This window comes from Carya illinoinensis, chromosome 6 (genome assembly GCF_018687715.1).
Source record: "Carya illinoinensis cultivar Pawnee chromosome 6, C.illinoinensisPawnee_v1, whole genome shotgun sequence".
NCBI classification, from domain to species: domain Eukaryota; kingdom Viridiplantae; phylum Streptophyta; class Magnoliopsida; order Fagales; family Juglandaceae; genus Carya; species Carya illinoinensis.
The window spans coordinates 29,884,758-29,897,077 of record NC_056757.1 but is presented as its reverse complement, the minus strand read 5'-3'; the positions used below and the strand labels follow the sequence as shown (position 1 = coordinate 29,897,077).

Sequence of the window (12,320 nt, the reverse complement as noted above, 5' to 3'; positions counted from 1 at the left end):
TTTATAATAGCCTTCATCGCTGACGCTATATATTATTACTGGCGTCACAATAAATACTTTGGCGCATTTCTCAATTACCGGCATTTCATTGATCAATTTTCAGCATTTGGTAAACGCCACCAATGCTATATAATTATTACCTACATAACAATATAAACGCTGAAAAACTACTTATTTACCAGCGTAAAATTAATCAATGGCCGGCATTTGTTCAAACGAAATAAACACCAAAACACTCAATACTTTATCGGCGTAAACTTTATTAATTGTCGGCGTTTTGTGAAACGCCGCTGATGCTATATATTATTACCGGCGGTATATTAAAGACGCCGGCAAACACGGTTAATATAACGGTGTTATATAATTAATAAAATATGACGTTTGTGTAAACGCCACCAAAAATATATATTATTACCGGCGTAACAATCTAAATGCCGGGAAACTACTAATTTCCCGGCGCATAATTGCTATCTTGGCGGCGTTGTTATAAATGCCGCTAAACCTATACATTATTACCGGCGTAAAAATGTAAACGCCGGGAATCTCAATAATTTACCGGCGGAAATATTAAGCGCCAGTAACATTTTATATCTACCGGCGCATAAACAAACGCCACAGATATAAACGCCGCCAATTTTGCTTTTTTTTGTAGTGCGCTCTTTTAAACAAACAAAATCATCAAGTATTGAATTTAAATCAAAATTCTTAGCTATTTCTCTTTTAATATAGACAACTAAATTATTTGCTAAGAATTCATCTTCAATCTTGTTGCAAAGCCTTGTTTTAACAATCTTCATAGCTGAAAATGCCCGTTCACTGGTTGCTGTAGACACTGGAAGAGTCAAAATTAGACGAATCAATCTATCAATAAGATAGTATATCTTTGATTTCTCTGTCTCTACCAATTTTCGACATAAATCTGCAATAGATCTCAAATCTTGAAACTTTGGATTGCTAAGCACATCAACTTCAAAATGCTTCAATTGAAACCTTAAATTGATTTTCTCATTCTCAGAAAAATCAAGAGGATAATATTCTTCTGCAAGACAACATATATCATCAATATTAAAGAATTTATACCCATCCTTTGGATCTAAAGCTGAGCTGAGGGTTAAAAGTTTTGTCGTTCCTTCACCAAACCCATTGTCAAGCTCTTGCATTTGAAAATCTATAGCAGCATTAAATATTTCAAAATGATAATGATGCTCTATCGTAATGTAATCTCGTTGATGACGACCACGACCTTGTATATAACGAGAGCCCAATTCTGAGATATCAATATTAAATTTCTTGGAAAAAGAGACAACATTCTCAAGCAGATTTTCCCAACCTTCATTTCTCAACTTTTGAATGAGTTATTTTGTAGTAGAAACTATATTCATGGCATTCAAAATATCTTGAGATTTTTGCTACAAAACTTGACAAAGAACATCAGTAATACCCATGATTTCCTTCATTAAATGTAAAATAAATATGAATTGGAATGAAGTAATCATTTTATAAACAGCATTTGCATCTCCACGTTGAGAGTAAGTGGATCCTTCTTTTATTATGGTTTCAAGCACCGAGGAAGTAGCTTCAAACATTCGCAGTAGACTGCAAATAGAATAAAAATGAGAACCCCAACGAGAATCACCGGCTCATTTGATAGTGCCAATTTGATTAGCTCCTTTTCCACTTTCAAGTTCATCAATGGCTATCATATGTGTAATATGTGTTGCCTGAGCAGCTTGCAATTCATCATGGCGTTTACATGAAACACCCACCACATTGATAATAAAGTTTAAATTTGAAAAAAACTCATGAACAGAAACCACCTCTCTAGATGCAGCAACTAATGCTAACTGTAATCGGTGAGCAAAACAATGAACATAGTATGCATATGGGCAATCTTTAAGAAATAATGCTTGCAATCTGTTCCATTCACCATGCATATTACTAGCACCATCATATCCTTGCCCACGAATATTCTGAATATCAAGACAATGACGAGAAAGAATTGCAGATATTTCATTTTTTAAAGTCAATGTCGATGTATCTTTAACATGTACAAGATCAAAAAATCGTTCTTGTATAAAACCATCAACATCAACAAATCTCAAGATTATAGCCATTTGCTCCCTCTTAGACTCATCTCGTGTCTCATCAACAATAATGCAAAATCGAGAATCCTCAACATCTTCACGAATTTTATTTCTTACTTTCTTTGCAAGAACTTCCAAAATCTCTTTTTGAATTTGGGGTGAAGTATACTTTGAAGATTTAGGAGCATTTTTCAAAACAAGTTTTCCAACCTTATCATTATAGGAAGCCAAGAGTTTAAGCATCTCCAAGAAATTACCTCGATTTTTTGAATCAAGAGTCTCATCATGACCTCTAAAGGCACATCCTTGAAATGCAAGCCATCGAACAACATCAATAGATGTTTTTACACGGAGTCGATTATTCAGAATTTGTTCAGAGCTTTGTGCATTCATTACCTTATCAATATGCTGTGATTGTTTTAATAAATCCTCGCAATATTTCACAGCATTATTATGACAAGAGCAAGGATCCTCCCCAATATGATTCAAAAAGGCACAATGTTTTCCATTTTTAATCTTCTTCCAATTTTTAAATCCCATGACAGTAAATACATCCCATCTAGAACGTTGAGATGCTTTCATTGTAAAAAGATAACAAGGTAAACAATATGCAGCATCCTTTGATGGAGAATACTCTAACCAATATCCAAATTGTACAAACCATGAAGCTTGAAAGCGACGAGGATGTTTTTCTGAACCAGAAAATGGATATTTTGAGAGACGTATTTGATATGGGCCCATTTTTAAATAAGCTCTTCTTATTTCATCACGCTGATTAACTGGATAATCTCATATAAGAGGACGTAATCCCGGATCTCGTTGTAGAGAAGATATATCAATATCTTTAGAATTAAGTGTTGACGATATCAAATAAATTTTTTCAGATTCCAAAATTGGAGAGTTAAGATCAGGGTTTTCTTCAGGTTCAATCCTCGGAAGTTTAGAAGAATTTTCTGGAAGATCAACTTCTTTTCTTTTGAAGAATGAGTCGATAGTTTTTAATTTAGACATCATTCATGAACCTAAATTTAAAATCAAATTGAAACATATAAAATAAAGTTAGAAACTTTGATAAATTAAAATCAAACAATTTAAAATTGAAAATCAAACAATTTATTAATACACATAATACTATAAAAAAAAAACAACTTAAATAAGTACACACAACCATACTCAATTAATATATGTAATATATATATATATATAATATGATTAATACCAATATAAAATTTTTATAAAAAAAAGACATACCTGCGAGACTGTGCGACGAGAACTGGCAGTCTGGAATGGGCTATCAAATACGTCTACTAATCTATTAAAAAATAAAATGTTAGTTTACTATATAAAAAAATTATTAATCTACTAAATAAATAAAAGTATTAATCTATAAAAATATTAATCTATTAAATAAATAATATTAATATATTATGAAATTTTTTATAAACTGAGTAACCAGATATTAGAAAAAAAAAATAAATTAAAAAAATCAAAAAATCGTGTGGAGACAAACAAAGTTACAAAGGGACATTGACTATTTGACTATTTGACAAACAAAGTTACTCTCGAGATTCTCATCATTATTTGTTAATCTAAGATGACATCTGGAAGCTTCAAGCGAATCAAGCCTTCAAAAGCAAAAAGTGAAAAAGGTCTAACCTTTTTGGTTTTTAGCGTGAATGAAATAAAGAGTGGGGTATGTGGTCCGTGGAGAGTCTAGAGACGCCGAGACCGAGAGCGACTGAGAGTCTGAGAGAGAGGACGCCGAGAGCTAGAGCGACTGGAAATGGTCTGTCGACAGTCGCCGGGTTACCGGTTACACCTCAGTGCCTCATAGTCGAGCAGCAGAACAGCCAACAGGTAAAATCTTCTGCTTCCTGCCTTCCTTTTTTTTTGTTTTGATGTTGAAAAGTAGTGAAAATAAAATGTAAATGATGAAATGAGTTTTGATGTTGGAAAGTAGAGAAAACAAAAGTGAAGGATGAGATGTGAAAATACGGTATTGTGCCGTGTGAGAATGAAATATAGTCTGTAAGATGTTTGACAGATTGCCATAATCGATTGAAATGCTTTTGATAATGTAAAGGGATTAGAAATGTTACCAGATATAGTTATAATTTTTTTCAATTTTATTTATAATAAAAATATGTATTTTATTTTATATAAGATGTGTTTTATTTATTTTATTTTTATATTAGATTAAATTTTATAGAGGGGGCCAACACATAATAAATTCATATTATTTTATTAAATTAAAAAAATTAACATATAAATTTTTTTGTTCAAATTTCTGGGGGGCCATGGCCCCCCTGCCCCAACGTGGCTTCGCCACTGATTGTAATATTTGTTTTATTGCTTTTAGAAGTAACAATATTTATACAATCGATTTTGAAGAAATTACCTCACAAGATACTATTTGCTTTTCAACTCAAAATGAAACTAGTTGGCTATGACATAAAAGATTAGGTCATGCAACATGGAACTTATTTCTAAACTTTCAAAAAATGATCTTGTACCAAAAACAAATTTTCTTAAAGACAAAATTTATGATGCATGCCAACTTGGTAAACAAACAAAAACTTCTTTTAAAACCAAAAAATATATTTTCACTATTAGACCATTACAACTGATACACATAGATCTTTTTGGACCAAATAGAGTTGCAAGTCTAGGAGGAAAATATTATGCATTTGTTATTGTTGATGATTTATCTAGATATACTTGACTCATTTTTCTTGCTCATAAAGATGAGGCACATAATACATTTACCAAGTTATGTAAGAGAATTCAAAATGAAAATGACTATACTATTTCAACTATCCGAAGTGATAGGGGAAAAAAGTTTGTTAATAAAAATATTGAAATATTTTGTGATGAAAATGGTTTTGTGTATAATTTTTCTGCTCCTCGAACTCCTCAATAAAATGGGGTAGTAGAGAGGAAAAATAGATATCTTCAAGAGATGGCAAGAACAATATTCAATGAGAACAACTTGCCTAATTATTTTTGGGCCGAAACAATAAGTACTGCATGTTATGTTATAAATAGAATTATGCTAAGGTCTAAATTAGATAAAACCCCATATGAACTTTGGAATGAGAAAAAGCCCAACATTGGTTACTTTCATGTATTTGGATGCAAATATTTTATTTTAAATGATAGGATAATTTAGGCAAGTTTAATGCAAAATCTGATAAAGGTATCTTTATCGAGTATTCTACTAATAGTAAAGTTTGTAAAGTATTCAATAAAAACACTTTAACTGTACAAGAATCTATGCATGTAGTATTTGATGAATCTAATTCTCCACTCTCCAAGAAATCTATTGATGAAGAAACGGGAGGTATAAATAACACGGAAAGTCTCAATCTCAACAAAGAGAACACAATAGAGGAAGTTCAACATGGAACCATCAGGAAAGATCATCAAAATTTAATACAAGATGCAACCAAACAGTGAAAATTTGTAAAAGATCATCCAGTGGAACAAATTTTGGGAGAACCTTCACAAGGTGTAAGTACTCGATCATCTTTTAGAAATATTTACAATCATACTGCTTTTCTATCTCAGATTGAATCCAAAAATATTAATGACGTACTTCTTGATGAATAGAGTTGAATCAATTTGAAAGAAATGATATTTGGACACTTGTTCCAAGACCTAAAAATCATACTATTATTGGAACAAAATGGGTTTTTAGAAACAAGAAAAATGAGTTCGGAGTCATTACTAGAAATAAGGCTCAACTTGTAGTTCAAGGTTTTAATCAAGAAGAATGAATCGATTATGATGAGACATATGCACTAGTTGCAAGATTAGAAGCTATTCGAATGCTACTTGCATATACTTGTTATAAAGATTTCAAACTTTTTCAAATGGATATTAGGAGCGATTTCTTAAATGGTTTTATAAATGAAGAGGTATATGTTGAGCAATCTCCAGGTTTTGAAAATCATATTTTTCCAAATCATGTTTTCAAACTCACAAAAGCACTATATGGACTTAAACAAGCTCCTAGAGATTGGTACAAGAGACTCAGTGGTTTCTTGATTGAAAAAGATTTTTCAAGAGGAAAAATCGACACAACTCTTTTCATTACATATGAAAATGATGATATTCTTTTGATTCAGATTTATGTTGATGATATAATATTCGGTGCTACTAATGAAAATATGTGTCAAGTTTTTGCTAAGACTATGCAAGAAGAATTTGAGATGAGCATGATGTGAGAACTTACATTCTTTTTCGGATTGCAAATTAAGCAAGTAAATAGTGGGACATTCATCAATCGATCAAAATATATTAAGGAATTACTGAAGAAGTTTGGGATGGAAAGTGCTAAGAAAATTAGAACACCAATGAGCCCATCAACTAAACTTGATAAAGATGAATCCGGTAAGCCAGTTGACTCGAAAATATATCGAGGTATGATTGGTAGCTTATTATATTTAATAGCTAGTAAACCAGATATTATGTTTAGTATGTGCTTATGTGCACGTTTTCAATAATTTTCAAAAGAATCACATTTAATTGCAGTTAAGTGCATTCTTAGATATCTTAGTAGTACAATTAACCTAGGGTTATGGTACCCTAAGCACACATCTTTCGATCTAATCAGCTACACAGATGCAAATTATGTTGGCTGTAAAATAGATCGGAAAAGCACTAGTGGAGTATGTCATTTCTTAGGTCATGCACTAGTTTCCTGGTTTAGTAAAAAATAAAATTCTGTTACACTATCTACTACTAAAGCAGAATATGTTGTTGCGGGTAGTTATTGTGCTCAAATTTTCTACATGAAGCAACAACTTGAAGATTTTAAACTCATGTATAATCACATTCCAATCAAATGTGATAATACAAGTGCTATAAATCTTTCTGTTGAGGGAAAAATGAGTGTGTTGGCATATTCTTGTGAAAACCTGTGTAAAATAGTGTTGTAACAAGTGTTGTTGCGGAAGGCTTGAAGTGGGCTGGAAGTGTACTCATTATTGGTCAAAAGAAGCGACTTCGCTCGACCCTCGCTCGACAGAGCGCTCGAGCGAACTCAGGCAGATTCAACCGCTCGACCCTCGCTCGACATACGGCTCGAGCGAACTCAGGCAGATTCAACCGCTCGACCCTCGCTCGACATACGGCTCGAGCGAACTCAGGCAGATTCAACCGCTCGACCCTCGCTCGACACTGAGCTCAAGCGAACCCAGGCAGAGTGTGTCGCTCGACCCTCGCTCGACACTGAGCTCGAGCGAACTCAGGCAGAGTCGACCGCTCGATACTCGCTCGACATGGCGCTCGAGCGACCTCAGGTAGATTTCGGCGCTCGACCTTCGCTCGACCCTTCGCTCGAGCCAATGTTCCAGATCACTTACAATGTAGGGTTTTGAACGCCTCATTTGATGGGAACTATAAATAGAACATGTTAGCTTCTGTTCTAGGTGTGGAGAATCAGAGCAAAAACCCTAAGGGCCTCCAAGAACTTCTTAGAGCAACCTCTCCCCCATTTGGTTGATTCTCTCTTGGAAAAATATTACTCCATCATAACACATTCAAAATCAACTCTTATTTGAGTCCATTGAAGTGGACATTGCTGTTGGCCGGAAGAGTCCGGAGCTGCCGTTGATGCAGAGATCGAGAGGTTCTCGTGGGAAGCTATAGGAAGGTCGGAGTTCCGACACTACATGCGTGTAGAGATCGAGTGGGTCACTCGTGGTGTTGCAAGCCAAGTTTAGCTACTACAAAGGTTTTGTGAGTGTTCTAAATTGGTTGTAACAAACTAAAGTTTCTATAGTGGATTTGAGGTGGTGTCTTACACCCGGAGTGGTTTTAGATTTTGAAGAGGTTCTTCAAATGAGTTTCCACTCCGTGAACAAAATCATGTGTTGATTATTTGTGTTATTTGTTTCATTTATTATCTGCTTGTTTGATTAATTTTCAAAAGGCCATAAAAATTAGATTACACCTATTCACCCCCCCCTCTAGGTGTAGTGTTGTGTAGAACCACTGCATTTTCACTTTCAAAGAATCCAATACAACATTCTAGAACTAAGCATATTGAAATAAAATATCATTTTATTCGAGATCATGTGCAGAAAGGCGATATAATATTAGAGTTCACAAACACACACGATCAGTTAGCAGATATTTTCCCAAAACCTTTACCATAAGATAAATTATGTATGATCGGAAGAGAGATAGGTATGATGCATGCTATTAATATCTCTTAAAAGATAGACCAGAGTCAATAAAAATAGAGATAGATTTTTTAAATACTTTTACATAAACTTGAGATTTTTAGCCTCATGTTTGAGACGCTCATTCTCTTCATACAATATTATGTCATTCTTATCCATAGGAACTGGCAAGCGAAATCAAGAATCTAATAAAGATTTCAACTTTTATTCTTTTGCCAAATGATTCATTCCCTTGTGTGAGATTCTTGAACAATTCGTTGAAGTACAACAATTTGTTCTTTGACCTTTTCAACTTCATGATTTCTGGCTTGTAGCCACTGGAAAAAATAACAATAGAGGAAGAGTAGCGAGTCTCAAGACTCACCAAGTCATAGATAGCATCAGAATCTGACTTATTAGTCAGATTATTATTTTCTTACTGCAACATGGCACCAATGGCAGCTGCAGAAAGGACAGGAGGTTGAGGTGCAGAATACTTCATGGATGGATCTAGAGAAATGTTAGAAGAATGAGCCATTGAGAATAGAATAGAAGGCTTAAAATGAGAATGTTGAAAGAATGCAGATGAGTTATAAAGATGAGAAGAAAACTTGATGCAGATTAGATGAACTTTAAGATTGATTTTATAGAGATAGTATAAAGAACTAGACGAGCTATCATTCAAGTCAAAGAGTAATGTGATTTTTTTCCCGATCGGTGAAAAATGACATTTTTTAGAAATTCGGAGTCTTCAATCTTGTTTGTCAACAACATCAAGCGATTTTTTTAAATCTCCAGCCACACTTGTCGGGTCACAGACGGATCCAATTTTTTTTTCAACTATCTACAGTTTATACTAATGTACTATTTTTTTCAATACATTTACTTGTTGCAGATCCTTTTTAGTGATGTCAAAAGATGGAGAAATGTTAGACTAGAACATTAACATTGTTTGAATTGTTAAACTTCTTATATATGCTTGTAATTATATTTATACTTTTACTTGAAAAATTAACGCACATTCTCAGGGGGAGCTTAAGTATTAATACAGACTTCAGGTTCTATCAAGTATTTGTCATTATCAAAAAGTGAGAGATTGTTGAACCCAAGGTTTCAATTTTTGTGTAATTATATATCTACACATGAATTTTGATGATAATAAATGAATTCAAAGAATAAATGAGTTTCAAACTCAAGTTGTTTACACAATAGAGTTAAGCACATCAATGAAACAAGTATGAGAAAGAAGGGAACAAGTTCACATTAAAGTGATAGAGTAATGTTGTAAATCTCTTAAAAATTCGAAATTAGGATTAAAACTCAAAATTAATATTTTATCATAAAGCATTAAAATACATTTTCCACATATGCATGAATATTTTGAAAATTTTGAAAGATGATTGAATGTCATCTTTTACATGTGCATACCTTGATTAAAGGGTTGAACTTTGAAAATATTAAAGATGATTGATTGTTATCTTTCACATGTGCATGTTTTATTTGAATATTTTCAAAAGTAATTGATACTTTTTTTGACTTATACAAAAAGTAGATGATTTTGTTTGAATTTTTTGAAAAGTAAAGTGTGCTCCTTTTGTCATATGCAAAAAGTAAAAGATTAGATTTGAATTTTTTGAAAAATAAAGTGTGCTCATTTTGTCATATGCCAAAAGTAAAAGATTAGGTTTGAAGTTTTTGAAAAATGAATGATGTTATTTTTGACAATTGAAAAAAAAAAAACCTTTTATTTGAATTTTTTGAAAAAATGAATGATGTTGTAGCTTCACATTTACAACATCCAGAGCATACAACATTCATTCAAAGCTTTCATTCTCTCTTCTCTAAGCATTAAGCCTTAATCCTTATTCATTTTGAGAGATATAGTTTGTGCTGTATTGTTCTTATTTCACTCATTGAGGAGTATTTTTCTGATAACCTACCCACTATCAGCTCTTGTATCAGAAAAAGGGTGTGTATAACCCTTGTGCGTGTAGAAAGTGTTCTAAACGAGGAATAGTTGAATCACCACGTGTAAGGTGATTGCAAGTATAGAGGGTGTTCTACACGGATCCTTTGTAGCGGTGTTGTTCAAAAGTGTAATAGGTTTCTATCTCCACCTGAAGGAGGTTGAATAGTAAATTTGAAAATTCTCAAGGGGTAGCTTGAGGCGAGGACGTAGGCAGTGGGGCCGAACCTCGTTAACATACTGAGTTTGCTTCTCTCTTATCCTTACTTTTTATATTTATTACTGTTTCGTATTTTGTTTATATTTTATATTATATATTTGATTTATAATTGTTATTTTCTTAAATATAACTCAATTCACCCCCCTCTTATGTTAGTCATCTGGGTAACAAGAACCTAACCCAACATGATTCACCATCTCCCATGAAAAATTTAGTACCCTTTAACGAAGGTTTTAGGACATCAAGAGTTACTCTTATGTGCAGAAACTCCCCCCATGCTAACTCCCCCTTATCCAAATTCACATTGACAACACACCCTATTTTCTTACCAATACGGTCCCCCACAAGTTCATTTCGAGCCCTCAAAGGAAAGTCATGAATCGTTACCCAAAACAATACCTCCTGGATCTTTATCTGATGCACTTGCTTGTTGCCATCAACCTCCTTCATCAACACTAAATGATTGTCAAAGAACCAAGGACCCTCCCTAAGCACCCTCTCCTTATCGCATAAGTCGTTGAATTCAATAAGGAAGAGATTAACATTAAGATCACGGAACGAAAAAGCACTCCACGTACCGGATGCCATGCTCTCTTCGTTATTAGCTTAAAAGGTTCACGATTATGTTGTTTGTCAGTAAACAAAGACATAACTAAACCCTTTCCATTACACAACGAAATATCTTTCAACTCACTTGCATCAACAACCACTTCTGCTTCCTCCCGTTTAGTAAAAGATAATTGTTTGTACAAACCATCAAAATCATCTGATCATCTATCATATTGCGTCAACACTAGTAAAATAGAAGAGGAGAAGAAAAGAACTACACTTATGCAGAAAAAAGCCTCTACTCAGACGTAGCATCTGAGAGAGGAAAAAAGATAGTAAAACGAAGTAATTATTCATATTAAATTTTATTATTCTTCATTATACAAGTAGATGTCACATTTTCAGTAATTTTATATATTAATTATGTGAACGAATAATCACTTTATGATTTCAATAAATACGATAAGGAGATGACAAAAATATAATTATTTTTTTTAAAGAGAAAGTCTACTTGCAACCGGCCTGGAAATGCCCGCGGAACCGGCACGCCTTTTGATGAAACGAAGAAGAGTCTTAGAAAATTCATTGGTCTACGGCCTCCTTTTCCATGAATATATGGAGGAGGTAATTATTATGACACAGTAACACTGATGTACAAAGATGTAAGTTCAAAGAGAGCTTCTAAATAGCTTATCTCTTCTTCATTATCTTGGTTTCTTTTGAAAGACGTAAGGCTAAAGGCAACAACTCATATTGAGAGTGGAATCTTCTGAAAACTGAATACATATGCAGATCAATTTGTTGATTCCGTTGGTGAATTTATGACACAAAGCCGTGGAGGCACTTTGATTTATTTGAACCCAGCAGCTTGCTTCATAGTCCACCTTTCTCATATGGCTCTCTCGTTCAAACCCCGTAAGCTACTCTCTCTCTCTCTCTCCCCCAACCAAATACAATAAAGAGATTGAATTTTCCTGGAAAGTCAAGATAAAGAGGATCACATAAGGGAAAAAACATGGGAAGAAAAATAACAGCTTTGTATGCAAGATTCGTGTCCAGCGTAAGAAAGAAAGGTCTTTAATTTCTCCTCAATTTTCGTATGGTAAACTAAGATTGATGATAGTGGATGGTGCTTGGTGTTATTTGAAATCGCAGTGAAATTGGTGCCCAAGCTCTCAGAAACTGTGAAGGAAAAGCTACAGTTGGGGGCAAAAATAATTCAAGGGAGGGAGAATTTATTCAGACAACTTTTTGAAATTAGAGAAAGAGGGCAATGTTGAAAGCTTTGCAGTGCTACTTATATCCACAACAGCTGGCCCTATTGCAGGATTACT

The 12,320-nt window shown here is 33.7% G+C and overlaps 1 pseudogene; it reads right to left on the bottom strand.

The window, feature by feature from the left end:
- Nucleotides 1-659: 659 nt before the first annotated feature.
- On the bottom strand, nt 660-11,025 carry LOC122312745 (annotated as a pseudogene).
- Nucleotides 11,026-12,320: the final 1,295 nt, after the last annotated feature.